The sequence below is a fragment of the Coregonus lavaretus genome (genome assembly GCF_964263955.1).
Source record: "Coregonus lavaretus genome assembly, chromosome: 32".
Classification (NCBI taxonomy): domain Eukaryota; kingdom Metazoa; phylum Chordata; class Actinopteri; order Salmoniformes; family Salmonidae; genus Coregonus; species Coregonus lavaretus.
In genome coordinates, this window is record NC_140019.1 from 21,808,354 (window position 1) to 21,814,493 (window position 6,140).

Below are 6,140 nucleotides of genomic sequence, written 5' to 3' on the forward strand. Positions count from 1 at the left end.
TGTTCCAATGTCCCAAATAGGCTGTTGCGTATTGTCTGCATTGTGAAGACTTAAGAAAAAAATAATGTATGCACTCACTAACTGTAAGTCACTCTGGATAAGAGTGTCTGCTAAATGACTAAAATGTAAAATGTTAGGTCACTGGCTTCTAGGGCGCTCTGCCCTAGAAAGTGTGAGGTGTTTGTCTTGGATTCTGTCCATCCCAGTGAAGTCAGACGTATCCACCCATACAATGCTTCCCCCTGAGGAAAGTCTCAGAGAAACTCTTGAGCCTCCAATTTCACCCCACCTCCTAGACAAACCCTGCTAACCCCAGTTTTTAAAATAAAAATAATCTGGTTACTGTCATGATGTTACCGTGTCTTCCAGTTATCGGTGAAGAAGGTTTTGAATCCCACGTGAACTTGGCTTTGCAGGTCTGATGCAATGTGATGGTTAAGTCTCCATCACTGTAAACAGCTCAGTTTCTATCTGGCTTCTAGCAAGGTATCTTCAATTTAGATACATGTGTGCATGGGGTTGCCTGCATTATATGGAGTAATATAGAGGGTATAGGGTTTTTTCCTGTCCCCACAGGAGAAACCTTTTTGGTTCCAGGTAGAACTCTTTTTGGTTCAAGGTAGAACCCTTTTTGGTTCCATGTCGAACCCTCTGTGGAAAGGGTTCTACATGGAACCCAAAACAGTTCTACCTGGAACAAAAAGGGTTCAACATGGAACCAAAAAGGGTTATTCAAAGGGTTCTCCTATGGGGACAGCCGATTAATCCTTTTAGGTTCTAGATAGAAAAAAAGGTGCTAAGTGTGCACACACACACACCCACACGCACACGCACCCACACGCACACTCTTTCCCCACCTTGGCTAAACAGTGGGCACAGCAACAAGACAGGCTCTGTAGATAAGCCCATCTCCCTTGACGACTGCCGAGAGGATCACAGCTGGCGATTTATACACTTCAAAGTAAGTGCCCCCCCATGGACTAGACAAGCCTTAATGGAACATGGGGAAGGTAACATAATGCATGGGGAAGGTAACATAATCTGAATGCAGAAAGACATGGTTACATTATTTATTCACCAAACACTGCTACCACTGGCTTTATTGCAGTATAAAACAATTAAAGCAGGAAAGAGGACTAACCTAATCTTTTTAAAAAGACTGGCACCGGAAGACAAATGCTTGGCAGTCATTGTTGAACTTAGCTTGTCCTCAAAGTTCTTCATTGCCCACCATGATGTTTCATAAACGCTGGTATGCTCAAACAAACATTGTTCTTTCTCAAAAGACCATGTCGAACACGTGTTAATCAGGTTAGGACGACAAAGAGTTTATTTAAGGCTCACTTATAGCTGAGTATGAAATACTTGTCTGTGTTAACAGGGACAGGAAGCAGGAGAAGGGAATTCAATATTCAGTAGATGCTCCTTTGGTGTGCGTCGACTAAGCCTAAAAGGGTATTTAAGGGGTGACCTCTAATTCCTAGTTTGTGCAATGCGCTAGATCGATTTCATGCCAAGATAAATAGACATTTGCTTCAGATTAGCTCGCTGCCGATGCTATCGGCGGTGAATAAGATGTGTGTTCAGGAGAACCTCACATAATTAAGAGGGATGTTTTGTTGAGATTTTCCAGGAGCTGATTTTGAAATGGCTGGAAACTTTCCCTTCAGAAAAGAGGCCGCCCCATGTCGTCAGGCAAGGGTGGTTTCCTAAATCTGTAAACCTTCAATATTACAGAGTAAACTGACTCCGGACGTTGTTTCTTTCTGGCCAACCACTTCCCTAAAGTAGTTTATAGGACCAGGCCAGTAGTGATGCGACATGAATGGCACATTTAGTGGACTGCTGACTAGCACTGTGTGGTGCTTTACATGTGGTCTATGACCCTCCTTTCAAACAGGTCTAAAAGAAAACAGGATTCGTAAATCATTTGACCGGGAAGAATTTATGACTAACTAGAGTGTGGCTATTTGTAATGCTCGAACAGTAGGCAAGCCAAGATGAAGACATGGGCCCATAGGAAAGAAAGTAATTTACTGTTGGTCTGTGTTGTTCAAGACAAGGTCATTGACAATATGCTCTTTGCAGAGTAGCTAGGTTTTAGACTGCATAAGACTGGTCATAGATTATGACTCCCTGATTTTAGTGGAACTTCTTGTTTTTCAGGTGTTCTCTCAGAATTGATTTCAAGACTGTTGCGCTACCCTGGAAAGTTGAAATGCTAAATTCACTTTCCAAACTTGCTTGAACGAGCATCATTTGTCCATATTATGATTCGCTCTTTTACTGATGTTCTCTAGAAAAAAACGATCAATCATTGACAAATGTTATGTTTTTCCATATGATGACAAAGGCGAAACTCTACACTTGAAATCATAATTTAGCAGAGAGAAAAAACGTTCCTGATTGGACTGTTATTTTCCACCTGAACTCGCACACACACGACCTCACAATAAGCCCTGGGGCCTTCACATTGAGTAATGCTACGGGACACTGAGGGTTCCTTGTCTCATTACTAAATCATGGTCTATAGAAAACATCCTATTGAGTCTGAGTTTAAACAGTAGCGGTTCAGTAGGTTTCCTTTCGGAAAGAATAACAAATGACATTAAGTCCCATTAATCCCTGTCTGGTGTGTCACAGAGAACCCCACTGTTTTGCTAATGTGGGGGTGCAATGCTAACATAGAGCGAAGGTAGGCCACCCCCTCTCAGTTATGCTGTCAGTGGGTGATTAAAATAAGGAAATGGCCCTCGCTATTTTTGGAGGGCTTTGAAGTGGCAGGAAGGACAAATGTGGCCACTCATGAGGGTCAAGGCCAAGCTGGGAACAGCACATGGAACTGTACAGTAACGTTACACTGAGATCCTGTAACCTCTGTCCATCAGAGTTAACCAACTCTATGATTCCCCATTCATGTGTGTTTGAATCAACTCTTTCATAGGGCATGTATGTCTAGTGATGGTCCAATCTATTTGGGCTTTCAAACAACTCTCTGTTAATTCATTGCCAAGCCAAACATGCAGTATGTATGGCATGACAACAATAGAACAGCGGTTTACTTTACATGCAGTATGTCTGGTATGACAACAATAGAACAGTGAGTTACTTTACATGCAGTATGTTTGGTATGACAACAATATAACAGTGGTTTACTTTACATGCAGTATGTTTGGCATGACAACAATAGAACAGCAGGTAACTCTACATGCAGTATGGGACCTATGCTTGTTTATGTCTTATGGGGTATTCAAGGTTGGTTGATGCATAAAGGAATTCTTTACAAATAGAATGACAGCAATATGCTACCTTCTTGTGAGATGAGAGTCAGAGCAGCCTTGTTATTGTATCTACAGGAAGGCACAATGGGTCAATGCTTCCTTTCAAGTTGTGTCAGAACTTTATTGTGCTAAGTGCCATGGAGCATGATGTGTTTGGGAGTGAATGGACTTGGATTCCTGGAGGTTGGTTTTCACGGATAGTGGACTACGGCTAATTTACCAGAAAGAGGAAGCGAAACTCACTCAACTACCCACTATAAAACTATAAATCCTTGCCACTCCCACACAACTGTTTCAGACAGACAGAAAATAATAAACTCCCAATACAAATGTTTGCCAGTAACCTACCTCTTCCAGGATGCGTGGCATGGATAGTTTACCCTACTCCCTATCTTTGACCTCATGTCCTCATCCGTTATTTGATCCTTCTTGATTTGAGATTGATGTGAATTAATCATTATAATTATAAAACAATTAGGATTCTAATAAATCAACACACATCCCATCTCATTAACATAATTGTCCTGTATATCAGCCAAAAGATACTGAATATTTGATAGATCTACACAACAAACTGGAGACTTTCCTCCTCTCAGAGATACAGTGGCTTGCGAAAGTATTCACCTCCCTTGGCATTTTTCATAACTTGTTGCCTTACAAACTGGAATTAAAATGGATTTTTGGGGGGTTTGTATCATTTGATTTACACAACATGCCTACGACTTTGAACATGCAACATATTTTTTGGGGTGAAACAATAAAGAAATAAGACAAAAAAACACAAAACTTGAGCGTTCATAACTATTCACCCCCCAAAAGTCAATACTTTGTAGAGCCACCTTTTGCAGCAATTACAGCTGCAAGTCTCTTGGGGTATGTCTCTAAAAGCTTGGCACATCTAGCCACTGGGATTTTTGCCCATTCTTCAAGGCAAAACTGCTCCAGCTCCTTCAAGTTGGATAGGTTCCGCTCGTGTACAGCAATCTTTAAGTCATAGCACAGATTCTCAATTGGAATGAGGTATGGGCTTTGACTAGGCCATTCCAAGACATTTAAATGTTTCCCCTTAAACCACTCGAGTGTTGCTTTAGCAGTATGCTTAGGGTCATTGTCCTGCTGGAAGGTGAACCTCCGTCCCAGTCTCAAATCTCTGGAAGACTGAAACAGGTTTCCCTCAAGAATTTCCCTGTATTTAGCACCATCCATCATTCCTTCAATTCTGACCAGTTTCCCAGTCCCTGCCGATGAAAAACATCCCCAACGCATGATGCTGCCACCACCATGCTTCACTGTGGGGATGGTGTTCTCGGGGTGATGAGAGGTGTTGGGTTTGCACCAGACATAGTGTTTTCCTTGATGGCCAAAAAGCTCAATTTTAGTCTCATCTGACCAGAGTACCTTCTTCCATTTGTTTGGGGAGTCTCCCACATGCCTTTTGCCAAACACCAAACGTGTTTGCTTATTTTTTTCTTTAAGCAATGGCTTTTCTTCTGGCCACTCTTCCGTGAAGCCCAGCTCTGTGGACTGTACGGCTTAAAGTGGTCCTATGGACAGATACCAATCTCCGCTGTGGAGCTTTGCAGCTCCTTCAGGGTTATCTTTGGTCTCTTTGTTGCCTCTCTGATTAATGCCCTCCCTGCCTGGTCCGTGTGTTTTGGTGGGCGGCCCTCTCTTGTCAGGTTTGTTGTGGTGCCATATTTTTTCAATTTTTTAACAATGGATTTAATGGTGCTCCATGGGATGTTCAAAGTTTCGGATATTTTTATATAACCCAACCCTGATCTTTACTTCTCCACAACTTTGTCCCTGACCTGTTTGGAGAGCTCCTTGGTCTTCATGGTGCCGCTTGCTTGGTGGTATCTCTTGCTTAGTGGTGTTGCAGACTCTGGGGCCTTTCAGAACAGGTGTATATATACTGAGATCATGTGACAGATCATGTGACACTTAGATTGCACACAGGTGGACTTTATTTAACTAATTCTGTGACTTCTGAAGGTAATTGGTTGCACCAGATCTTATGTAGGGGCTTCATAGCAAAGGGGGGAATACATATGCATGCACCACTTTTCCGTTATTTATTTTTTAGAATTTTTTGAAACAAGTTATTCTTTTAATTTCACTTCACCAATTTGGACTATTTTGTGTATGTCCATTACATGATATACAAATAAAAATCCATTTAAATTACAGGTTGTAATGCAACAAAATAGGAAAAATGACAAGGGGGATGAATTATTTTGCAAGGCACTGTAAATGACGTGAGATCACAAATAAACATTACATTCAGCCCCATACCCTTCAAAACAACAGAGCCAGTAGCCTATAGTGGCACAGCGGTCTAAGCCACTGCATCTCAGTGCTTGAGGCGTCACTACAGACCCCCTGGTTCGATTCCAGGCTGTATCACAACTGGCCGTGATTGGGAGTCCCGTAGGGCGGTGAACAATTGGCCCAGCGTCGTCTGGGTTTGGCCGGTGTAGGCCGTCATTGTAAATAAGAATTTGTTCTTAACTGACTTGCCTAGTTAAAGAAAGGTTACAAATATATATTTTCCTTCTGAGTGAGTTTTTACAGGAGAAAAACATGGACAGTGTCTTCTAGGCTAATTCTTCAAGTGTCATATGGTGTCTGGTTGTGTTTGGGTGTGCATCTGTCACTGTCAGTGGGGGTCTTGGTAGCAGTGTCCCCTAGCCTCCATAGGGAGCTCCCAGTGAATGATTAGTGCCGGTGCTCCTGGGGCCCTTGGGAGCCCGTCTGACCTCCATGGCCCAGGGCCATATGGAGCAGGCGTCTGTCACCTGTGAGCCACACGCCTCTCTGTCCCCCACACAGACTGACGTGCTCCACTTCAGACGAGTG